The following is a 26510-nucleotide window of genomic DNA, read 5'->3' as shown; positions in this document are numbered from 1 at the left end:
ATCGCAGAGGGTCTGAAACTGACAAAATATACTTGATTACTAACAGCTTGTGAAACTTAATACTTTTTTTTTGCATCATCAGCGGCTTTTACTGAACTTACAACCAACTTGCCGCTCAATACGCAGCTCAGATGTGAGAGACGCGCCTCTGTACAGGAGCCGGTACTGTCTTCAATACTATGCATGCAGGTGTCTACCACAGGCAAACAGTTTACTCCACATTTTTTAGTAATGTAATCTTCCTATTAGCAAAAAGCGGTAACCAGTCCCTGTAGACTGAAGGGACTCAAGTCACAGGATGCGGATTTCCTCTTCATGGTTTTTATTTTGATATTTGAACTGTTGATGCAACATATAAGCAGGGTGTTCAGGACCTGTTGTGCCTAAGGGACTGATAAAGGGAAAAGTTCTATTTATTCTTTGTGATGTGATGCACAGATGAAAAACTTAACACACAATAATAGAAGTTGGTCGTTAACAAATCACACCCTAGTCTTTCAGAGCTTCCGTAAGCAGACGACATTGTCAGTTTTCTAGCTCTTGTTTTAACACTGCAACAACAACGATGCATATGTCCAGAATTAGCTAAAAAGGCTGTCAGATTCTTTTTCTCTTAGATTATCTATTTTTCATTGTTCCCAAATATATCTGAATGATTACCTTCCGGCATTCTCTGCTGTTGCTCGTTGGGATGCTCTCGATTGTCCCCGTGTTTTGTGGGCTGTTGGGAGAGGGCCCTTGGGAAGGATGTACCACTGTTGGGAGGTTGTCAGTCACTGGGATGTCTCCAGGGATAATGCCTTCACTGGCTGCAAGAAGTCCTCCTGGAGCCACGCCCACCATGGCTGGCAGATATCTGTAGGTAGCACCACTGAGCTCAGGATTAATTGCTTGCTGGTCTATTATGGACCAAAGCGCTGATGTGACAAAGAATTCCTTGTTCACACAGTTTCTTAAGCTTCCCGGGATGCGACTTATGATGGCTTGGCGGATCTCAGTGGCAACTGCCTCCCTCATCTCCAGTGACACCTGCTGGCTGTAGCATGCAGTGAGAGGAGTGCAGATGAGATTCCAGGCATCTTTCAACAGACCCTGAGCAAAACCAAAGGGCTCCGACTCATTCACGTCGAGGGCTGCCCCTCGTATTCTGTCCTCCTTGAGGGTGTGTGCTCAGGCTCTCTCGTCCACCAGGCCACCACGGGCTGCGCTCACAAGGAATGCTCCCTGCCTCATCTGCTTTATGGTAAAGTCATTGATAAGGTGGTAGTTTTGTTCGTTGAGATTGCAGTGTAAGGAGACGCAGTCGTTCTGATACAGCAAATCCTGCTGGGTGTAGACCCTATGCACACCCAGGGACCACTCGATCCCATCCTGCAAAGGCCTTGGCTCCAACTGCAACCTCCTGCTGGGTGCGACTGAAGCCGATGAGGCCCAACATCTCCCCATGAATGCGGGCCTTTACTGAGGCCACCTCGCCAAAATGCTCCACGCTCTGAACTCGCGTGCCTTCCCTCAGTGCCTGGTACAGAGACCTGTTCCCCCGGTACAGATTGAGGACGTGGCCGGTGGTGGAGTCGGCTGTCTCTTCCACGGCTGCGGACGGGATGCTGCACACAGCAATTTCGAGCTCGCCAGCAGCCTTGATGGCCACGTTGTCGTAGCCACTGCCCACCTGCATGATCATTCTCAGGGCCTTGAAATTTTCCAGGTCCTCCCTGGTGATGGAGATGGTGTGGTACATCATGTCACCCACGACTTCGTTTAGAACTTTCTCATGGGTCTCCTGCATGGACTGAGCCTCACAGAAGGCTAGGTGGCCAGGTCCTTCAGGATAGGCATGTCCACAGTGCAGTCCCGTCCATCCAGCAGAGCAACCACGAGGCGGGGTTCAGGGTGACTTTCATGATCTGGGGGCGAATTCCTCACAAATTCTGTCCAATCGCTGTCTCTTGACTTAGCGCTTATCCACAAGGGCCATTCTTTAGGGAACTTTGCAACTCTCAGATCAAAAGGCAAAGCAGTCCTCTAAGAACATAGGGGAACTCGCAGGAGTCTGCTTGCATGACGCCACTATGAACCCAATATAAATTTGCTCACAAACTCCAGAGTTCACACGATGGAGTGTCCGTCTTTTTAAGGGAATACAGCTTCTTTGGTTCAAAACCATTTAAGGTGATGAAACCCGTTTGCTTGCAACTCCGCCACAATCGCGCAGCCACCAACGAATCTCACCACGACCCCAGGCCGAAGACGCCTCCATCCCCAGGGATCGCGGACTCCGGGCGCTCTAGACCTGGGGTCGTGGTGAGATTCTCCCTTGGATGCCCCTGTTCTACAGTAAAGGAAATATCTTTGGAATGTAAAAAGAGAAAATAATAGGCATCACCCCAATAGGCAAGAATGAACAAATAACAAAGATGAGAGGTGCAAAGGCCAAGGAGGAAACTTTAAAAATGTGATGTGGGAAGTTCTGCTTCAATGAAATTCGTTCTGGAAAATCCTAGATTTACTTCTTTTGCTGCCACAGATGGACATTTCCTAGCCTATGCTTATTATTCTCCTAAATCTTCTAAGGCTCCTCCTGTTCCTCCACTAACATTCCAGGGCATTCACAGTGACAGCCAAAGTTCGCCTCTTCTTTCTGTTATTCCCTTGAAGGCCTTGTGGTCTGAGTGCTTTTCCACTGTTTGGGGGGATCTGGGGAAATCTGTACATTTTGCGAGACTTCTATATTAAGCCATTTTGTAAAAATCTGTGCCTCATGTCAGAAGTTTGTGAGAGTAAAAGTGCAGGCATTGGGGTTTGGTTCACATATTTCAGAAACACCAAGGACAAATGTTTCTGCTTCATAATTTTCAGTCCTATGATTTCAAATGTGATCCTGCAAAAAAATCGGAAAAACTTTTATCAGAGCCCAAAGCACCTCAGCACATATGATATAGTGAAGCTTCTATTTCACTTTATTCTTTTTTTCATCTCTGGTAATGTAGGTCAAAAAGTTTTCTTTTCCTTGGTAGAAATTAACTTAAAAACGTGAACTCTCTATGCCAAGCACCTCACCTGTGGAATAGTTTATCGTATCTACTCACCTCAAAGAATTTTTAAAGACCTTAATGCCATAGAAAAACTTAGAAACCTGCCAAGAATAGAATAAATTCTTAATTGTTACATTATTTCTTATTGAGTTATTTTATTATTTAATCTTATATAAAGCTTAGTGGGACTGTGATCTGCACGTTTTCACTTTTTGATTTTTATGTATCCCAAATTAGCCTATAATTTTAGCTTCAGGGATTTCAGAATAGCATACTTGAATTTATGTGTTATATAAAAAGTGAATTACTTAGTATGCACCTCTCATTAATAAAATTTCAGTTTGTGTGTCTAAGTTTACTGCATAGAAAAACTTATCATTAGTGTTTCTATTTACTTTCCTCAACATTATCTGAATGATAGTATAATTTATTTCTCATTGCTTATTATATAGTAGTGTTTCATTGCATATTTTTCAATATTCATGTTGTTCCCATATTTTAAAATGTAAAGCTTTTCTTTACTTAAAAAAAATAAATTATAGGCCAGTGCGGTGGCTCACGCTTGTAATCCCAGCACTTTAAGAGGCTGAGGTGGGTGGATCACAATGTCAGGAGTTCAAGACCAGCCTGGCCAACATGGTGCAACCCCGTCGCCACTAAAACCACAAAAAGAATGAGCAGGGCATGGGGGCGGGTGCCTATAATCCCAGCTATTCGGGAGGCTGGGGCAGAGAATTGCTTGAGCCTGGGAGGTGGAGGATGCAGTGAGCTGAGGTCTCGCCACTAGACTCCAGCCTGTGTAACAGAGCGAGACTCTGTTCTCTAATATCATTGAAATCTTCATTAAAATTTTCTTCTAAATGTTCTTTATAGAAGATTATAATGCATTTGTTGTGAAATTTTGTTACTCTAACCATATGCTAATAATTCAAAATCTGTTCTTTATGAGTGTCCAGTTACGGTTGAATATTGCAGTTATCTAGAAAGAGTCTTCTTCAGTTGCATGATTTGTTTATTCAGTATTTCACAGGTTAATGTTTATCTAATTTTGTTTTGTAACATTTTATATTCCTGTATTTTCCTGTTAGGATAGGCTGTCTTACATCATTTAATTGTGTTTTTAGTTTCTGCTTATATGTTATAATTTTTTATGACTATATTTAACTGTGTACACTTTAAAAGAGTGTAAAAAAAGTCAAATATGAATCAACCATATGCGTATTGCCAACATAATTCTCTGTTCGTTTGACTGTATAAACATTACTCACGCTTTATTTATGACGTCTGTATTTATTTAATTAGTTGGTGGTCAATTATTTTTTTAATCCTCTCTGGGTGAGTAGTTGTGGAAATTGCCCTAATTTCCACAGCTATGTATTAATGAATCTATATTACATTTGCGTGAGGAAAACACTTCTGTGATGAGAAGGTAATTTTTTTTTTTTGACCACAGAAGTTTTTATTGCCCTCCTGCTCTGCAAAGGGACCTTGCTTCTGCTGGCTTAGCACCTCAAGATGTCTGTGATGTTGGCCTCAGACACCATTTTGCCGTCCACTATCCTGTGGGTGTTGGTCTTTTGGATGCTTTGCAGGTATTTGCTGCTGTCCAGAATACCACCAAGATTGAAGTCCTTCCCATCTTCTAGCAGACGGCAGTAGGTGGCAATCTCTGTGAAATGGGATACAGAGATCCAGGAGCCCCAGACCCCACGCCTGCATAGAAGCTCGCCACGCTGCTGACCTGCTGAGCACTTTAGCTGGGCGACTGGACAGATCCCAGGGACAGGTAGTAGCTGATGGAGAAGGTGTGGAGCAAGTGGTGAAGCTCGCTGTGTACGGGGAGGAAAGCGAGAGGACAGGACTCAGGTTTTGCCGAGGTCCTGAAGATAATTATTGAAATGCATTAAAATGGTATCTCACTTAGATATTATTATTGTTTACATTGTTATAAGAAACATATAAAATTGGCAATTATTTACAATTTTACAATAATCTACAATGACAATAATTATATAGTTTAGACTTTTCAGCACATTGACATTATTCGACATATCTCTAGAACATTTTTATCTTACAAAACTAAAACTCAATACACCTGAAACTACTGCCTGTCTTCTCCTTTGTTCAGCCCTTTACAAATGCTATCTTATTCTCTGTTTCTAAGGATGTTACTACTTTATATATTTTATACATGTGGATACACTCAGTATCTGTCTTGTAGCTGGCTTATTTTATTTAGCATAATGTCATCAAGATTTTATTTTTATTATAGATAAAAGGTTTTCTGCTTTTCAAAAGCTGGGTAATATTCTATGGTTTTTATATTCCAAATTGTACTCATTCATTTGTTTGTTGAGGGAAGTATGGATTGCTTTAACCTATTGATTTTTGTAAGTAAAGCTACAATAAATATGTGAGAGTTTACATCTTTTTTGCATTCTGTTTTATTACTCTATTTGTCTGTCTTTATGCCAGTAACAAACTACTTAGATTACTGTAGATTTGTAACAGGTTTTGAAAACAGGAATTGTAATGTTTCCAAAATTTTTCTCTTTTTGAAAACTGTAGAGTTCTTTGTGGTCTCCTGAAATTCCGTATACTTTCGGGAGTCACATTTTCTGTATCTGTCAAAAATAAAATTAAGAATTTTATGGGGATTGTATTAAATCTGTAGGTCACTTTTGGCGTTATATACATGTTCAAAATATTAAGTTTTCTAACTCTTGAACAGAAGCATGTTCAAGAGTAAATTGCTTAATTTTTACATATTTGTGAATTTTATGAATTTTCTTCTGTTATTGATTGCTAGTTTTCATCCTTTTTGGTCAGAAATTATGTATGTAACATTCAATTTTTTTATTATTCTTTAATTTCTAGGGTACATGTGCAGAACGTGCAGGTTTGTTACACAGGTATACATGTGCCATGTTGGTTTGCTGCTCCCATCAACTCATCATTTACATTAGGTATTTCTCCTAACGCTATTCCTTTCATAGTCCCTCACCCCCAAACAGGCCCCAATGTGAGATGTTCCGTGCCCTGTGTCCATGTGTTCTCATTGTTCAACTCCAACCTATAAGTGAGAGGTTGCGGTGTTTGGTTTTCTGTCCTTGTGATAGTTTGCTGAGAATGATGGTTTCCAGCTTCATCCATGTCCCTGCAAAGGACATGAACCCATCCTTTTTTATGGCTGCATAGTATTCCATGCTGTATATGCTCCACAATTTCTTAATCCAGTCTATCATTGATGGACATTTGGGTTGGTTCCAAGACTTTGCTATTGTGAATAATGCCGCAATGAACATATGCGTGTGTGTGTCTTTATAGTAGCATGATTTATAACTCTTTGGGTATATACCCAGTAATGGGATTGATGAGTCAAAAAGTATTTCTGGTTCTAGATCCCTGAGGAATCACCACACTGTCTTCCACAATGGTTGAACTAATTTACACTCCTACCCACAGTGTAAAAGTGTTTCTATTTTTCCACATCCTCTCCAGCATCTGTTGTTTCCTGAAATTTTAAAGATCGCCATTCTAACTGGCGTGAGATGGTATCTCATTGTGGATTTGATTAGCATTTCTCTGATGACCAATGATGATGAGCAATTTTTCATATGTCTGTTGGCTGCATAAATGTCTTCCTTTGAAAAGTGTCTGTTATATCCTTTGCCCACTTTTTGATGGGTTTTTTTTTCTTGTAAATTTGTTTTAGCTATTTGTAGATTCTTGATATTAGCCCTTTGTCAGATGGGTAGATTGCAAAAATTCTCTCCCATTCTGTAGGTTGCCTGTTCAATCTGATAATAGTTTTGTTTGCACCCTGGTTTCGAACCAGGTACGCTAGGGTCCCGAGGCCGTGAGCAAGGGCTGATGGGAAGGCACTTTCGTGCATGGGGGACACAGGCCCCGCTTCTCGGCGGTGAGGTTTTTTTCTTTTTTTTTTTTTCCCTGCCACATGTGATTCACCTCCCCTCCCTCAAACCTAACCTTCCCCTCAGGGGCTTTCTGCCCGCTTTGCGGTACCCATAGCGGGACCGAGACGCTCCCTGGGTTCGAACCAGGGACGCCAGAGTCCCCAAGGCCCAGTGCAGGGACTGATGGGAAGGCACTTTCGTCCATGGGGGAACCAGGAACGCTTCTTGGCGGCGAGTTATTTTTTTTTGTTTTGCGTTTTTTTTTCTGACACAGGTGCCTCACCTGCCCTCCCTCAAACCTTACCTTCCCCTTAGGAACCTTCTGCCCTCTTTGGGTACCCCAAGCGGGCCCTTTACAAGAAGCTCTTTAGTTTAAGTAGATCCCGTTTGTCAATTTTGGCTTTGTTGCCATCGCTTTTGGTGTTTTAGTCGTGAAATCTTTGTCCATGCCTACGGTATTGCCTAGGTTTTCTTCTAAGTTTTTATGGTTTTAGGTCTTACATTTAAGTCTTTAATCCATCTTCACTACTTTTTGTATACAGTGTAAGGAAGGGATCCAGTTTCAGTTTTCTGCATATGGCCAGCCAGTTTTCCCAGCACCATTTATTAAATAAGGAATCCTTTCCCCATTGCTTGTTTTTGTCAGTTTTTTCAAAGATCGGATGGTTGTAGATGTTTGGTGTTATTTCTGAGGCCTCTGTTCTGTTCCATTGGTCTATGTATCTGTTTTGGTACCAGTACCATGCTGCTTTCCTTGCTGTAGCCTTGTATTATAGATTGAAGTCAGGTAGCGTGATGCCTCCATCTTTGTTCTTTTTGCTTAGGATTGTCTTGACTATGCGGGCTCTTTTTTGGTTCCATATGAACTTCAAGGTAGTTTTTTCCAATTCTGTGAAGAAAGTCAATGGTAGCTTGATGGGGATGACATTGAATCTATAAATTACCTCAGGCAGCATGGCCATTTTCACAATATTGATTCTTCCTTTTCATGAGCACGGAATGTTCTTCCATTTGTTTGTGTCCTCTTTTATTTCGTTGAGCAGTGGTTTGTAGTTCTCCTTGAAGAGGTCCTTCACATCCCTTGTAAGTTGGATTCCTAGGTATTTTATTATCTTTGAAGCAATTGTGAATGGGAGTTCACTCATGATTTGACTCTCTGTATGTTATTGTAGGAATGTTTGTGATTTTTGGACGTTGATTTTCTATCCTCAGACTTTGTTGAAGTTGCTTATCAGCTTAGGAGATTTTTGGCTGAGACGACAGAGTTTTCTAAATATACAATCATGTCATCTGAAAACAGGGACAATTTGGCTTCCTCTTTTCCTAGTTGAATATACTTTATTTCTTTCTCTTGCCTGATTGCCCTGGCCATAACTTCCAACACTATGTGGAATAGGAGTGATGAGAGATGACATTCTTGTCTTGTGCCTGTTTTCAAAGGGAGTGCTTCCAGTTTTTGCCCATTCTGTATGATATTGGTTGTGAGTTTCTCGTAAATAGCTCCTATTATTTTGAGATACATTCCATCAATATGTAGTTTATTGAGCGTTTTTTAGCATGAAAGGCTGTTGAATTTTTTCGAAGGCCTTTTCTGCATCTATTGAGATAATCGTGGTTTTCGTCATTTGTTCTGTTTATGTGATGGATTATGTTTACTGATATGCATATGTTGAACCTGCATCCCAGGGATTAAACACACTTGATCTTTGTGGCTAAGCTTTTTGAAGTGCTGCCTGATTCGGTTTGCCAGTATTTTATTGAGAATGTTTGCATCGATGTTCATGAGGAATATTGGCTTAAAATTTTCTCTTTTTGTTGTGTCTTTGCCAGACTTTGGTATCAGGATGATGCTGGTCTCATGAAATGAGTTAGAGAGGATTCCGTCTTTTTCCATTGATTGGAATAGTTTCAGAAGGGATGGTACCAGCTCTCCTTTGTACCTCTGGTAGAATGCATCTGTGAATCCATCTGGTCCTCGACTTTTTTTGGTTGGTAGGCTGTTAATTATTGCCTCAATTTCAGAACCTGTTATTGGTCTATTCAGAGATTCAACTTCTTCCTGGTTTAGTCTTGTGGGGGGTGTATATGTCCAGGAATTTACCCATTTCTTATAGATTTTCTAGTTTATTTGCGTAGAGGTGTTTATAATATTCTCTGATGGTAGTTTGTATTTCTGTGGGATCAGGGGTGATAGCCCCTTTATCATTTTTTATTGCTTCTCTTTGATTCTTTTCTCTTTTCTTTATTAGTCTTGCTAGCAGTCTATTTTGTTGATCTTTTCAAAAAATAGCTCCTGGATTCATTGATTTTTTGAATTTTTTTAACATTCAATTTTTCAAAAATTCTGTTAAGAATGGTTTTTTGGCTTAATAGTTATTTTTAGGAGAATGTTTCATGAGCTTTTGAGAAGATTGTGAGTTTTGTTTTTGTGTAGAGTGTTCTCTATGCATCTGTTATATCTAATTGCTTTACAGTATTTTCATGTCGTCTGTTTACTTTTTAATATTCTATCTGGATTTTTATTAATTACAGAACTGACATATTAAAATATTATTCTTTTAGTATATTGCTGTTTTTGCTTATGTTCTGTCAAGATATTATTGATGTTTAAAAATACTCATGTAAGGGGCATACATATTTGTGTGTATACATAATTAGATATATACACACAATTATGTAAATGTGTATAATTGTCATAGGTTTCCAGTGAATAAACCCTTTTATTATTTTGTCCTTTGTTTTTTTGACAATTTGAATTTATAATATATTTTATAAACTAAGTTATTTAAAAAGCATTTTGCATACTATAATTGTGACATAGTCTGTCCTCATTTGGTTATGATTTGCATAATTTTTGGATGCATCTTGCCAGATTTAGTCTGTTTTTGTTACTATAGAGTACGATGGCTCATATCTGTCATCCTAGCATTTTAGGAGATTGAGGTGGGAGGATCACTTGAGACCAGGAGTTTGAGACCAGCCTGGGAAACAAAGAAATACCAAGTCTCTAAAATAAATAAATAAATAAATTGAGTCCCTTTAGACAGATGTAGTTAGATTTTCTTTCTTTTTTTTTTTAATTCCTATACTCAATTTATGACTTTTGGTTCAGAAGTTTAGTTTGAGAGTAGTTACATAATTTCCTGCATTTGAAGGAATTACTTTTGACACTTTGTGGGGTAAAAGTTAAATATTAAATTTGAACTCAATTGAATCTGGACTCAAACAATGGTCACCAAGTCCTGGAACACGTTGTGTGAGCCCCTTCAGGCTTTCATCCAGCGCTGTTTCGGATAAATCTCTATTTCAATTTGTTCCTATATGTTAGTTACTGAAAAGCAACAGATAATCACAAAAAACAAGTTGACCTTTTTCTTTTCCTTGAGCCCAGAAATGAAGGGCCCTCCTGACTGGACGTCATGCCAGATAACTCGTTACAAAAAGAGCTAGGGTTCCAGACTGTGCCAAAATTTCATGAGATCTCTTCTCTTCTGTTCACGGACAAGTGGCCAACTCTGGAGCCCAGGCTGTTGTTTCGCTGTCTGGTAGTGAATCCTCCATAGTCTGATGAGTGTAAGTATATATATCTCTTTTCCCTTCTCTCCGTCCCATTGCAACTTGCTTATTATATCATTTGCTTATTATATCTGCATTGCCATTTACGTGGGATAAAGTTTGTTTACCCTTAAAGGTATTGTGTGTGTGTGTCTTTCCTTCTCACCTTGAGCATTCCCTGCACAGAACATTTTTGGTGTCATGAACAGGATCCGAAAGCGAAGGCAAAATCATGCCATTTTTTTGGTGCACGGACCAGACTGGGAGCTCGGGGACTTTCCATATCTTCAGAAGGGAACTCCCCTAGTTCTTCCCCTTGGCCATTCAGTGGTCCAAGGGAGCTGGCCTTTGTAAAAATTGGGAATCTAAGTTAGTGCATTTTGAATCATTGGCTGTGTGTGAGGAGGTGCAGGGAATGCCAGTTGGTAAATGGGATGCTGAGGGAATTTCCCGGCATGGATGGTGCTTGCTTACTGCTTATAAGTTAATGTGTCAAGATAGGAATCAGCTGCTACAACAGAAATGTAAGCCAGAAAAGAAAATGCTAATCTGACTTCCAGGCTGGCCCTGGCCCATGGCCAGGCCTATGTCTTGACTGATCAGCCTCAAAGTTATCAGCCTATTGCTGAAAAAAGCAGCTGCCTGAGTGGCCCAGTCAGGGCAAAACTGAAGAACTAGTCATCTGGGGCTTGGAGCCGGTAAAAACCCAAATCCTATCTCAAGGATGGGAAGTTAACCCTAGTAAAATTCAAGGACCTGCACGAACTGTAAAGTTCCTTGGCATCCTATGGAATGCAGGGAAACGGTCCATTTTACCAAAGGCTAAGGCTAAAATACTAGAATTTGCAGCCCTACCACTGAAAAGGAGGTCCAAAGTTGTATTGGTTTGTTTGGATTCTGGAGACATCATATTCCCCACTTGGGTAACATTTTACAACCTCTGCATGCAGTCACTAGAAAACGCTATGACTTTCACTGAAGACAGAAAGAGAGCGTGGCTTTTCAACAAGCCAAACAAGCAGAGCAACAGTATGGCCCTTACAGGATGGGCCAGTAGAACTGCAAGTAACTGTCCTAGATCAACACGCTAATTGGAGCCTTAGGTAGAAACAAGATGGGAAGAGATACCTTTGGGGTTTTAGACCCAGAAGCTGTCAGAGGCTAGCAAAGCTTATACTCTTTGAGAAGCAGCTGTTGGCCTGCTACTGGGCTTTACAGGAAGAAGAACACCTTTGTTTTAATCATGATGTTTTTATGAGGCCCCAAATTCCTATTATGACTTGGGTTATGAGCTCCCTCAAACCTCATTGGATAGGGTACACTCAAGAAAGTAAATGGAAATGGCACATACAAGACCAGGCTAAGCCGGAACCAAAACGGGTATCATTTTTAAATGAGGATGTGCAAAACTTGCTAGTTCAGCAAACCACTGAGCAAGTCCTGCAGATAGGGAAGGAAACCTCCCCTGCCCAATGGGGCAAATCCTTTAAAGAACTAAGCCCAGAGGATCAGAAACATGCTTGGTTTGCTGATGGTTCCACCAAAAACATTGATGGGACCCAATGCTGGGAGGCCGTGGCTTATAATCCTGTTAAAAGCATAAGCATTTCTGAAGAAGGGAGGGGTGTTAGCAGCCAGCTGGCTGATCTAGAATCTGTTCTCTGAAGTATACAGGAGGAGGCCAGAGGGATTTGTTACTTGTATACCTACTCTTGCTTAGCAGAAAATGGTCTTACTACCTAGTTGCCCGAATGGCAATGAAACAAATGGTGAATTACGAATAAAGAGATTTAGAGAAAACAATACTAGGAAGATATCTGAATCCTGGTGCACACAACCATTATTGGTGTTTTCCAGATTGATGCTCATGCATCTCTGCTTTCTCTTGACAGACTATTCCATCAGCAGGTAGATCAACAGGTGTGAGATTCGGAACCTTAACATTGGGCTGTGTTCATGTGAAAAGATGACAATATTTGCTCTTGGCTCAGTGTACATATGAGTATCACAATCTCACCTTTGTTCTGGGCCCTATCAGGACACTCTCTTCACCACATGAAGCCTTTATAGAGTATGCATGAATGTAACAATTCTTTCTGAAACCTTAACCAGGCACAGACCCCTCCTTGTACCTTTAGCTTTAAGCCCTGGTATGACAGTCAACATCTTTCTACTTGGATGGGTCCAAATAAGAGTTCTTAACTGCCTATGAGCTGCGTTTAAAAATGAGTCACCATCCCACCTGTGGCTGGATGTTCACATATGAAAGTCAGAATCCCAATTGTGGACTGTGTCTGCATGTGTAATTCAGGACCTCAAGAGTGGGCTCTCTCCACGTGTGATAGAGACCATCCTGAATATTGGTGGGGTGTGAATCTGAGAAGCATAATCTCACCAGTGTGCTGAGCCCTTTGGTGACCATTTCTCTACCATAGTTTACACAATATGCAAGACAGTGGTACTCCTCCGTGTGACATATCACTGGGTCTTGCACACAGGTAATCTGAGTCTCCTCTCCTGCCTTGGAATGCTCACAGGAGGCATTGGGACATACCACTGAACCTGATATTCAGGTTATGTGACTGTCTTTCCTGTGCTCTGTCCATGGGCTTTTGTGACATATTTCTGGGTCCAAAACACAGGCGACGTAGCTCTCCTGTCTGGATCCTGCCTAGAGAGGGCATGGTGGTGTATCCCTGCACCAGCCACCAGATGATGTAACTCTATCTTCTCTCTAGTCCCTGCTTACAGGGTGAATTGTGACTTATCGCTAGGTGCAGCATTTAGCTGATATGACTTTTCCCTTTTTTCAGGTTCTGCCCACGGGGGAGATTGTGACATATCGATGGGTAAGACACCAAAATGATTTTACTCTTTTGTGTTTGTTCTGTCCTTAGAAGGCATTGGGACATATTGCTGAACCAGCACCAAGGTAATGTAAGTGTCCTACCTGAACCCTGCCCACAGGGAGCATTGTGACATATCTCTGAGCCCATGAACTATTTGATATGTCTCTATTCTCTTACTTGGACTTTGCCCATGACAAAGATTGTGACGTATTTCTTGGTCCAGTGCTTAGGTAATGTGATTCTCCTCTCCAGCCAAAGACATGCCCACAGAAGTAAGAGTGACATCTCTGGGCCTAGCCCACAGGTGATGTGACCCTTATCCCTTGTTTCTGCCCAGTGGAGTCATTGTGATGTACCTCTGAGACCATTATTAGAATGAAGTGACTCTCCTGTTCTTACTGCAACCTGTCCACAGTGGGGATGATGGTGTATCACTTAGGCCAGCACATATGTGGTGTGACTCTCTTCTCATGCCTGTGCCCTGCGCCCTGGGCTAATTGTGACATATAACTAGGCCCCTCCCGTAGGATATGCAACATATCCCTGTGATAACACTCTTTGTACCATTTAAGGGCTTTATATAGTATAAGAGAGAGTGGTATTCCTCTAAGACCCTCATACAAAGAGAAGATTTAGGACCTACTGATTTTCCAAAGCCTCACTAGGAAAAACAGCATTTCCGTTAGTGGCAGGTTTGAGGTATGAGAGTCATTATTAAACCTGTGAGCTGGCCAAGATATATGTTTTAATCTCTCCTCTGGGTAGGGAGTGAGCAGGAGAGTCGCATCACCTGGATGCTTGGCCAGACATCTGTCAATATCTTCCCTGATGGCAGGGACCAAGTAGGAGAGTCACATACCTAAGGCTGGGCCAGGGATATGTAACAATCTTTTATGAGGTCGGAGGCTAGGAAGGGAGTCCCATCACTTGTGTGCTCACCCGGGATATGTTATAATCCCCTCCTGAAATCAGTACAAGCAGCAGAGTCAAATCACCTGAATATTGAGCTCAGTGATATGTCACCACACTCCCTGTGGGTAAAGCCATGGCAGGAGAGACACATCACCTGATTACTGATTACTGGGCCCAGTGATATGTCAGGATCTTTCCTGTGGGCAAGGTGCAGGCAGAAAGGAGAGTCACATCATCTGGTGATGGAGGCAGAAATATGCTACAAGGCAGAAACATGCTCTGCCTCCCGGTGGACAGAATTCAGTCAGGAGCCCCCAATCTCCTAGCTGTTAATTTCAGTGATATGTTACAATGCTCCCTGTGGGCAGCACAAGGCGAGAGAATACAGTCGCATCACCTACATTCTAGGTCCAATGATATGTCTCAATTTTATTTGTGAGCTGGGCTGAAACAGAAGAGTCTAGTCACTCAGGTTGTGGACAAATGTGTATGTTTGTCACAATGACACCTGCAGGAAGTTCCAGAGATGGGATGAATCCCGCACATATTCTGGTTTTAGGCATGAGAGTGAACACCTTCTGTATGTTTGATCTAAGTACACAAGTCACTATCTCAATAGTGGACTAAATTTGTGCATGGCAGCCCCATTTTCTCTTGCAGACTTTCTCCCTTAATTGAAATCACGGCTTCACAGGTGTGCTGACTCATGATCTGAGAGTCATCAACACATCTGTGACTCTCACATATGAGAGTCAGTTTTTCAACTTTTTTTAATGGTACTTTAAGTTTTAGGGTACATGTGCACAACGTGCAGGTTTGTTACATATGTATACATGTGCCATGCTGGTGTTCTGCTCCTATTATCTCCTCATTTACATTAGGTATACCTCCTAATGCTATTCCTTCCCCCTCCCCCTATCCCACAACAGGCCCCGGTGTGTGATGCTCTCCTTCCTGTGTCCAAGTGTTCTCATTGTTCAATTCCCACCTAGGAGTGAGAACATGCGGTGTTTGGTTTTTTGTTCTTGTGATAGTTTGCTGAGAATGATGGTTTTCAGCTTCATTCATGTCCTTACGAAGGACACGAACTCATCATTTTTTATGGTTGCATAGTATTCCATGGTGCATATGTGCCACATTTTCTTAATCCAGTCTATCATTCTTGGACATTTGGGTTGGTTCCAAGTCTTTGCTATTGTGAATAATGCCACAATGAACATATGTGTGCATGTGTCTTTATAGCAGCACAGCATGGTACTGGTACCAAAAGGAACAGAACAGAGCCCTCAGAAATAGTGCCACACATCTGCAACTATCTGATCTTTGAAAAAACTTGACAAAAACAAGAAATGGGGAAATGATTCCCTATTTAATAAGTGGTGCTGGGAAAACTGGCTAGCCATATGTAGAAAGCTGAAAATGGATCCCTTCCTTACACCTTACACAAAAGTTAATTCAAGATGGATTAAAGACTTAAATGTTAGACCTAAAACCATAAAAACCCTAGAAGAAAACCTAGGCAATACCATTCAGGACATAGGCATGGGCAAGGACTTCATGTCTAAAACACCAAAAGCAATGGCGACAAAAGCCACAATTGACAAATGGTATCTAATTAAACTAAAGAGCTTCTGCACAGCAAAAGAAACTACAATCAGAGTGAACAGGCAACCTACAGAATGGTAGAAAATTTTTTCAATCTACTCATCTGACAAAGGGCTAATACCCAGAATCCACAAAGAACTCAAACAAATTTATCAGAAAAAAGCAAACAAACACATCAACAAGTGGGCGAGGATGTGAACAGACAGTTCTCAAAAGAAGACATTTATGCAGCTAAAAGGCACGTGAAAAAAATTTCAATTTTTCATCTTTTGAAACTGCCTTTGGGTATGGGATTCAGAGCCTCAAAAGTGAACTATGATCATGTGAAAGAACGACAATCTTTAATGTTGGCTGGGTCTGCATCCCAATGTCATTATATTACTGTGTGCTGAGCCCTATTAGGACTTTCTGTGTTGCACCTGAGGGTTTTATATGGTATGCATGACAGTCTCAATTCTTTCAGAGATTTTCATGCTGGTATGGACCCATGATCAAACCTGTGGCCCTAAGCCTATATATGAGTCAACATCTTTACAATTGGTGGGGTCCAGATCAGAGAATCATCACCTTTCTATGCGCTGGGTTTATAATGAAGTTCCCATTCCAACTGTGGCCAGATCTTTACATATGAGATTCGCAATTCCAACTATAAACTGCATTCATGTGTGAAATCCAGGACCTCACCAGTGGGTTCTGTTTATATGTGAGGGTGAAAATCATAATGGCCAGGAGGGTGCAGGGGGTGCATATGAGAAAGAAATTTCACCTGTGTGCTGGGCCCTGTGATGAGACTCTGTACCACCTGAGGGCTTTATGTAACATGTGAGAGAGTGGATGATCTTAACGAGGAGACCCAGGGATTTTTATTTTTTTTCATTTCCCTAAGTGTCAGTAGGAGAAGCAGGATTTCTCCTATTGGCTGGTTTGACATATGAATGTCATCATTGCACCTGTGTGTTGTGTTCCAAGATATATATCACAATTACACCTGCATATAGGAAGAGAGCAGGAGAGTAAAATCAGTTGGACGCTGGGCCAGTGATATGTCGCTTCCCTGAGAACAGGGACCAGGGAACAGAGACACATTACCTGAATGCTCAGGCATGGGTATGTTGCAATCCACTCCTTAAATTAGGAACCAGGCAGCAGAGTCACATCACCTGGGTGCTGGATCTAGCAATATGTCACAATCCTCTCTGTGGTCAGGATGCAGGTAGGAGAGTCACATCTTCTTATTGATGAATGCAGAAAAACTTCACAAGTTTCTCTGTGCATAAGGTAGAGGAATAAGCCTTTTATCCCCTAAGTGTTGGGCCCAGGGATATGTCACAATACCCAAAATATGCAAACCCAGGCAAAAGAGAACAGTCACATCACCTTGGTGGTAGGGTCACTGATATGTCACAATCCCCTCTTTTGGAAGGGCCCAGATAAGAGTGGAGAGTCACATCGCCTAGGCAATGAATAGAAAGGTATGTCATAATACCCCTGTTGGCAAGACCTATGCAGAAGAGTCACATCACCTATGTGTTCAACCCAGATATATGTTACCACACACCATGTATGCAGGGCCCAGGCAACAGAAAAGGCCACATCACCTCGGTTCTGGGCCCAGCAATATATCACAATACCCCCTAAGAGGAGGTAACAGACAGCAGAGTCACATCACCTAGGTCTGAGGAGCAGAGCTATATGGTAATGCCCTGTGTGTGTGGGCCCAAAAATACAGGAGAGTTACATCACCTGAAGACTGTACCCAGCTATAAGTCTCAATGACCCCTGTGGGCAGCACCCAGGCATGAGAAGAGAGCACCATCATGTAGGTGCTGTGCGAGGCTGTATTTCACAATCTCCACTATGGATAGGTTTCAGGGAGAAGAGGAGCGTCACATTATCTAGTTGATGAGTCTAGAGATACGTCAAAATGACCCCTCTGAAGAGACCAGGATGCAGAATCACATGATCTGTGTGCTGGGTCTAGGAATAACCCACTCTCCCTTCTGTAAACATGGCCACGCAGAAGATGAGGGTCACATATTTAAGGTGATGAACGCGGAAAGATTTCACAAGGCTCCCTGTAGGCAAGACCCAGACAGGAGATTCTCTTCCCTCAGTTGTTGGGACCAGAAATACATCACAGTGTGGGGCTCAAGCAAAAAAACTAAAGAAACATCACCTATTTTCTGAGCTCAGAATTAGTCACAATCTCTCCTATAGGCAAAGCCTTTGTTAAAAAAGAACAGTTTTATCAAATAGTTGATGGGCTCAGAGATATGTCCCAATGCCATATGTTACAAATTGCTGTAGGCAGGGTTCAGGCAGGAGATGGGCCTAATAATGTGTCACAGTGCTTTCTGCTTTCAGGGCAAAGTCAACAGAGTAATGTCACCTCGGAGTTGGACCCACCAATGTATCACAATCTCATTCCAAACAAATCCTAAAAAACAAAAGAAGAGTACCATGAGCTAGGTGCTGGGCACAGTGATATGTCACAATCCCTTCTTTAAGCAGGGACTAGGCAGCAGAAGAAAATCACACCACAGGGGTGATGGGCACATAGATATTTCACAATGTCCCCTTAGGCAAAGCTCAGGAAAGAGAGGTAGATCATCTAGGTTTTGGATGCAACAGTATGTCACAATGGCCATTGTGGACTGGGCACCGGCAGAAGAGTCACATAACATGGATGTGGGACCCAGAAATACATCACAACGCCCCGGTGAGTAGCACCAATGCAAGACAGAAAACTTACATTACCTAGGTGCAAGGCCAAGTGATATGTCCCAATGTCCCCTGTGGGCAGCACCAAGGCAGGAGATAAGAGTCACATAACCTAGGTGCTGGCTTCAGTGATATATCAGAATCCCATCTGTGAGCTGGGCATAGGAAAGAGAGCTAAAATACTCGGGAGCTGGGCAGAGATGTATGTCACAATCACACCTGCAGAAAGCGACAGGGATGAGATGAACAACTCCACACATGTCCGGATTCCAGGTATGAGAATTTGCATGTTGGGCCTAAGTACACCAGTCTCAATCTCAACAGTGAACTGGATTCATAAATGAGTCTTCTCTGGCTGACCGTGTCCCCTTAGGAGAGTTACAGTCTCACAGATGTAATGAATTTTGGTTTGAGAGTCACCCACCTACCTGTGGAAAAGATCCATATATGAGAGTCAATTTTCTTCTTTTTCTTTCTTTCTCTTTCTTTCTTTCTTTCTTTCTTTCTTTCTTTCTTTCTTTCTTTCTTTCTTTCTTTCTTTCCTTTCTTTTCTTTTTCCCTTTCTTTTCCTTCCTTCTTTCTTTCTCTTTCTTTCTTTTTTCTTTCTTTCTTTCTTTTTCTTTCTTTCTTTCTTCTTTGCTTTCTTTTTTTTTTCTCCCTTGAGATGGAGTCTCACTCTATCGCCAGGCTGGAGTGCAGTGGGACGATCTCGGTTCTCTGCAACCTCTGCCTCCTGGGTTCAAGCGACTCTCCTGCCTCAGCTTCCTGAGTAGCTGGGATTACAGGTACATGCCACCATGCCTAGCTAATTTTTGCATTTTTAGTAGAGACGGGGTGTCCAGGCGCAGTGTCCCATGCCGGTAATCCCAGAACTTTGGGAGGTCGAGGTGGGTGGATCACTTGAGGTCAGGAGTTTGACACCATTCTAATCAATATGGTGAAACCCCGTCTCTACCAAAAATATAAAAATTAACTGGGCATGGTGACATGATCCTGTAGTCCCAGCTACTCGGGAAGCTGAGACAAAAGAATTGTTTGAACCTGGGAGGCGGAGGTTGCAGTAAGCCTAGATGGTGCCACTGCACTCCAGTCTGGGTGACAGAGCAAGACTCTGTCTCAAAATAATAATAATAAATAAATAGTAGAGAGACGGGGTTTCACCATGTTGGCCAGGATGGTCTTGATCTCCTGACCTCGTGATCTACCAGCCTCGGCCTCCCAAAGTGCTGCGATTACAGGCCTCAGCCACGGCACCCGGCCGGTTGTGCTCATTTTTGAGGATAACTTTTATTGTCACCAGAGTGTGCATGAGTGTTAGAATCTCACCTGTTTGCTGGGTCCTGTTAGGACACTATGTACCTCCTATGGGCCTTGTACAGTATGCACTAAACATAATCCACTCTGAGGTCTTCATGCTGATATGAACCTATGATCATACCTGTGGCCATAAGTCCAGGTATGAGAGTCAATATCTCTCCAGCTGGCTGGATCCAGATAAGAGGATCTTTATTGGCTGTAAACTGGGTTCAGAAATAAGTCACTATCGCAACTGTGACTGGATGTTCACATATGAAAGTTATAATTCCAACTGTGGACAGCATTCAGCTATGAGATTATGAGATTTAGACCTCCGCAATCACCTCTGATCCTGTGTAAGAGTGACAATTCTGATGATTGGTGGGTGTGCACACAGAGAACACAATCTCACCTGTGTTCTGGGCCCTGTGATGACACTGTACCATCTGAGTGCTTTACATGATATGCAAGAGTGCTTATTTTCTCTGACCTTCATAGTAAGAGAAGACCCATAATTTTGCACGTTTTGTAAAGCCTGGCTATAAGACAAAGTATCTCTCCTATTGGTTGGTTTAAGGTATAAATGTCATCATCACACCTACATGCTAGGCCAAAATATATGTGACAATCTCACATTTGAGTAGTCAGCAAGCAGGAGGGTCTCATCACCTGGGTCTGTGTCAGGGATATGTCACATTCTCCCCTGAGGACAAGGACAAGGCAAGAAAGTCACATCCCTAGGTGTTCTGCCAGGGATATTTTCGTGCTCCCTCCTGAAAGCACGACACATGCAGCAGAGTCACCTCACCTGGCTTCTGGGCCCAGCGATATGTCACAATTTTCCCTGTGAGAAAGGCACAGGCAGGAGAAACACATCACTTGTTTGCGCAGCCCAGAAATATGCTAAATTTTTCTTGTGAGCAGTCCTTAGGCAGAAATGGGGGGGATCACATTTTCTAGGTGATAAATGCAGAGCTATGTCACAAGGTCCCCAGTAGTCAGGGCCTTGGCAGAAGATTCCTATTGTCTAGGCGACTGGCCCAGTGATACAACACAATAACTAAATTATGCGGGGCCCAAGGCAAAGAGGATAGTTGCATCACCTAAGTGATGAACAAAAAGATACATCATAATACCCAGGTGGAAATGGCCCATGCAGCTGAGTCACATTACCTAGTTGTTGAACCCAGTGATATGTCACAATACACAATATATGCAGGGCCCAGCCAAGAGGGGAGAGTCAAATCACCCAGGTGCTGGGCCCGGTGATATATTGTAATCTCTCTTTGGTCAGAACCCTAGCAGTAGAAGAAACTCACATCACCTCCATGCTGAAGTCAGTCATATGTCACAATACCCCTAAGAAACGAGCCCAGGAAAAGAGTCATATCATTTAAGTGAGAGGCCCATCGATATTTTGCAATGCCTCCTGTGGGTAGTGCTCAGTAAAAAGACAGTCACATTACTTAGAGTCTGTCCCAGCGATGTGTAAGAATCCCAGCTGTGAACAGCCATCAGGCAGGACAAGAGAGTCCCATCACCTGGGTGATCAGTGCACAGATATGTCACAATGCCCCCTGTAGGCAAAGTCTAGACAAGAGTTACATCACCTGGGTGTTGGACCCAGCAATATGTCACAATGGCTCGTGTGGGCAAAGCACAGGACAGAGTCATATAACAAAGTGCCAGGACCCGTGTTAGGTGAGGATACCCTTTATGGGCAGTGCCAAGACGGGAGAATAGAAGCATATTAATTAGATGGTGGATTCAAGGATATACCACAATCTCATCTGTGGGCTACACCCAGGCAAAAAAGTCAAATCACTCAGGAGCTGGCTAGAGATGTACGTCAGAATCACACCTGCAGGAAAGTCCATGGATGAGATTAACAATCCCTCATAAGTGCCAGCTCTGGATATGAGAGTGAACGCCTCCTGTATGTTGCATCTATGTGCATAAGTCACAATCTCAATGGAGGAATGGGTTTTTTCCATGAGAGCCTTAATCCCTTTTGAAAACTGAGTTATCTTAGTGTAGTCACAGCCTCAGAAGTGTTTTGGATGTTGGTCAGGGAGTCACAAACCCACTTAAGGACAATATCCACTTATAAGAGCCAATTTTCCAACTTTTGACTGCCTCTGGGTGTGAGTTTCAGAACCTCATTTATGTTCCATGTTCGTGTGGGAGAATGACAATTTTGACAGATGGCTGAGCTCAGGCAGGAGCCTTTCATCCTGCAGGTGTTGAGACAAAGGATACATCACAATACCCAAAATATGCTGGGTGCAGGCAAAAGAGGAGACTCATATTAGCTCGTTGCTAGGTCCAGTTATATGTCACCACCTCTCTTTTTGGCAGGGCTAAGGAAAAAGAGGAGAGTCAGAGCTAAAGAAATGTCATAATGTCCCTGTGAGTACGGCCTATGCATGAGAGTTGCATCACCTAGTCATTGAACCCAGCCATATATTATAATACACAATGTATACAAGGCCCAGGCAAGAAGGGAGAGTAATATCACATAGGTACTAGGTCCAGCAATATGTCACAATACCCCTTGAGGGGAGGCTCCAGGCAACAGGGTAACATTACCTAAGTGAAGTGCCCAGAGAGATGTTTCAATGCCCCTGGTGGGTAGGATTTTGAAAAAAGAGAAGTTACATAAGCTAGGGGCTAGGCCTAGCTATGTGTCACATTCATCTCCAAGACGGAGCCCAGACATGAGAGAAAAGTCACATGATGTAGGTACTGGGCAAAGTAATATGTCACAGTTCTTACTGTTAGCAGGCCCTAGGAAGAAGTAGAGAATCACATAGTCTAGATGATGGGCCCAGAGGCATTTGACACTGACTCCTGTATGTAGGGACCAGGCAGAAGAATCACATCACCCGTGTGCTGTGCCCAGTTATAAGTCACACTTCCTTCTGTGGGCGTGACCCAGGCAAGCAGAAGAGTCACATCATCCCGGTGCTAGACTTAGGGATATGTCGCAATCTCTCTTATGGGCAACGCTCAGGTAAGAGACGAGAGTCATATCAAATAGTTGATGGACCCAGAGGTATGTCACGATGCCTTCTGTGAACTCGATCCAGGCAGAAGATTCACATCAACATCAACTTGGTGCTAAGCCCAGCAACGTGTCACAATCCCTTCTGTGTAAAGGGACCAGGCAGGAGAAGAGAATCACATCACCTGGCTGATGAGCACAGAGATATGTCACAATGCCCCTGTAAGGCAGGGCCCAGGCAGGGGAGTTACATCGCCTGAGTAGTGGACCCAGCCATATAACACAGTGTCCCATATGGGCAGTGAACCAGTAGAAGAGTCCCATAATCTCGGTGCGAGGCCAAGCTGTTTATAACAACGCTTCCTGTGGGCAGCGCCACATCACCTGGGTGCAAGGTCTAGCGATATGTCAAAATGCTCACTGTGGGCAGTGCCAAGGAAAAAGAATAGAGTTACATCCTCAATGTACTGGATCCAGCAATAGGTTAATATCCTGTGGGCTGGGTCCATGCCAGCCCGTCAAGTCACTCAGGTGCGAGGCACTGGCAAATTTCACAAAAAAAGCTGCAGAATGGTCCAGGAATTAGATTAACAATCCCACAGCTGTCTCAGTTGTAGGCATGACATTCAACACCTCCTGTATGTTGGGTCTAAGCCCATGAATAACCATCTCAACAGCAGATTGGATTTGTGCATGACAGCCTCAATTCCTCTGCAGACTGACCTGTGTTCCTGTGAAAGGATGACAATAGTTACTGTTGGCTGGGTGTGCATATGAGTGTCACAATCTCACCTGTGTGCTCGGCCCAGTTAGCACGCTCGGTGTACTACCCAATGGCCCTATACAGTATGCATGAGAGTTGTAATCAACTTTGAGAACTTCCTGCTGGTAGGGACCCATGATCGTACTTGTAGCATTAAGCCCAGGGATGAGAGTCAACATCATTACAACTAACTAGGTCAGGATAGGAGAGTTCTCCCTTACCTATGAGCTGAGTTTAGAAACGAACCAACATTTCAACTCCGGTTGAATGTTTATATGTGAACACGGGCCTAGCACCAAGGTGATGTGAGTTTTTGGCCTAGACACTTCAAGCAGGAGGCAATATGACATATCTCTGGTCCTATCAACTGTTTAATGTGACCTTCCTTTTTTACCTGAGCTTTCCCCACAAAAGAGATGTGCCATATGTCTAGACCCAGCACCTGGGTGATGTGACTCTCCTTTATTGACTGAGCCCTGTGTATTTTGGGTATTCTGACGTATCCCTGGACCTAACATCTGGAAGATAAGAAGATCCAGCATGGGCCCTGCCTAAAAAGTTTCTTGTGACAAATTTCTACATGAATCACCTTGGAGATGTGACTCTTCTCTCTTACCCGAGCTTTGCCCATAAGAGAGATTGTTAAGTACCTCTGCAGCAAGCACCTAAATGCTGTGGCTCTTCTTTCTTGCCTGGGTCATGCCCACAGATGAAAGGGTGGCTTATCGCTGTGTCCAGCACACCGGTTATGTGATTATGCTGCCTGATCTCTGCTCACAGGAGCCATTGTGACATATCCCTGAGCCCATAAACTATTTAATATGACTTACCTCAATGACCTTAACTTTGTGCATGAGATCAATTGTGACATCTCTGGATCCAGCACCTAGGTGATGCGACTCTCCTTTTCTGCATGGGCTATGCTTACAAGAAGGAGGCTGACTTATTGCTGTGTTGACAGCTGATGTGATACCTCTGTTCTTGTCTTCTTAGTTTTTAGGAATTTAAACAAGAGACACAAAGAAAAAAGTACAGCATAATTTATTGGAAAAGAACATATTTGAAAGTTAAGTGCAGAACACAGTACACCCTGAGAGAAATACTCCAGGGCGGCTGCTCATAAGAGTGAGACAGCGTGGATTGTCGCTGGAAAAATCCCCTTATGGGAGTTTTACATTATTATTAATAAGGAGGAGGGAAGAGGAGTTGCTAGTAAGCATGTTCTCTGTGGTATTCTGGGTGCACATGCGCTGTAGCTGTACATGCTTGTTCATATGTTGCATGGTTATTAACATCTTAGATCTTCACCCAGGAGTGTATTTTTATTTGTTTGGTTGTTTGTTTGTTTGAGACAGAGTCTCGCCGTGTTGCCCAGGCTGGAGTGCAGTGGTGTGATCTCTGCTTGCTGCAATTTCCGCCTCCTGAATTCAAGCCATGCTCGTGCCTCGGCCTCCTGAGTAGCTGGGATTACAGGCATGCACTACCGTACCCCGCTAATTTTTGTATTTTTAGTTGAGACAGGGTTTCACTATGTTGGCCAGTCTAGTCTCGAGCTTCTGGTTTGAAGTGATCCATCTTCCTCAGCCTCCCAAAGTGCTGGGAGTACAGGTATGAGCCACCATGCCTGGCTAGGCGGTGTACTTTTTGCTATTAAAATAAGCAAATGTTAAGTTTGAGGACAGGTAAAATCAAAATGCACGTGCTCTCTAGAACAGAAAGTCCTTAATGAGGATAGCTTTGCTTGAATAAGCCCAATTACAATGCGAATGCTAAGGCTTATTGTGTTGGCTGTACAGTCACCACGGTTTCTATATCCCGAGATCATGGTCATTTTCTGGACTATCTATTCTCCCTCAATTTCCCCCTAAGAGATTTTAGGGCAATAATCACATTGGAGGTTGAGGGGTTAGGCCATTTTTTCTGGAGCTGTTTCCTGCTGAGTGGATGTTACTTCTGCCTAGCCTGGGCCTTAAAGTTTCTTCCTGTGTGATCTAACAGGGTGTAAACCATGTCGTTCGTGGAACCAGTGGGCAAGATGTTGGCAACCAAAGGTTGAAAGCCTTGCAAAACCATCATGCAAACATGGAGTTGCTGTAAGCAAGAAAGCAAGAAATCAGTTAACATTTTAAACAAAATGGGAACAAAAGTAAAAGCTGAAAGTATAATAATGGCTGATACTATTAAAGAGAGCAAGGCAGACAATGGACATCGCTTTCATGTTCCCATGGAAGTTCCTAGGGATTCAGTTTTGCCTGCCTGGGTGATGATATTTTTAATATTTTCCTGGACTAAACCAGACTGATTGATCTCAAAAACAGCATTCTTCTTTTAGATATAAACATGTTCCTCTTTGCCTGGCTGGGAGAAGATCCCAGGTTCTTTGGTTTTGTCGGACTACAGTGTCCATGGAGTCCAGACGTTGTTGAAGTCTATTGAGGCCCTCTGCTGCTTGTCGGTGATCCATTGAGGTTTTCTGAAATAGTTTCCACTGGATTCCCAAGGCTCCATCCTATGGTGACATTTGTGCTGCAAAGGAATTCTGCATTAAAATGGTGAAAGCAGCAAAAGTTTTAAGTATTTTCTATTTTTTGCCAATAAGCAAAGTTTTGTGTGGCTAAGTGGTCAGCAGTCACTGGGTCCATTTATGTATGGTGAAGTTGAATGGTGGTCAAAGTTAGAGCCTGGAAGGCTTCAGTAAATGCGCTGAAGTTCTCTGGGAGCCATCAGAGCTGTTGCTTGCATTGGATTAGATCATTTATTGAGAAGAGAACAAGCACTCTGATGGTCCTCTCTCCATTTGAGTCTTTCTGTAAGGGGATCAAATTCTCTGGCCCTGCATAGTGTGAAGCTCCA

The 26510-nt window shown here is 42.8% G+C and overlaps 1 pseudogene; it reads right to left on the bottom strand.

The window, feature by feature from the left end:
- Positions 1-622: 622 nt before the first annotated feature.
- On the bottom strand, positions 623-23794 carry LOC109028198 (C-terminal-binding protein 2-like; annotated as a pseudogene).
- Between the last annotated feature and the right edge of the window lie 2716 nt (positions 23795-26510).

The sequence above is a fragment of the Gorilla gorilla genome, chromosome 23 (genome assembly GCF_029281585.2).
Source record: "Gorilla gorilla gorilla isolate KB3781 chromosome 23, NHGRI_mGorGor1-v2.1_pri, whole genome shotgun sequence".
Taxonomy (NCBI): domain Eukaryota; kingdom Metazoa; phylum Chordata; class Mammalia; order Primates; family Hominidae; genus Gorilla; species Gorilla gorilla.
The sequence above is the reverse complement of the archived record's forward strand: the minus strand, read 5'-3'. Positions and strand labels throughout refer to the sequence as shown.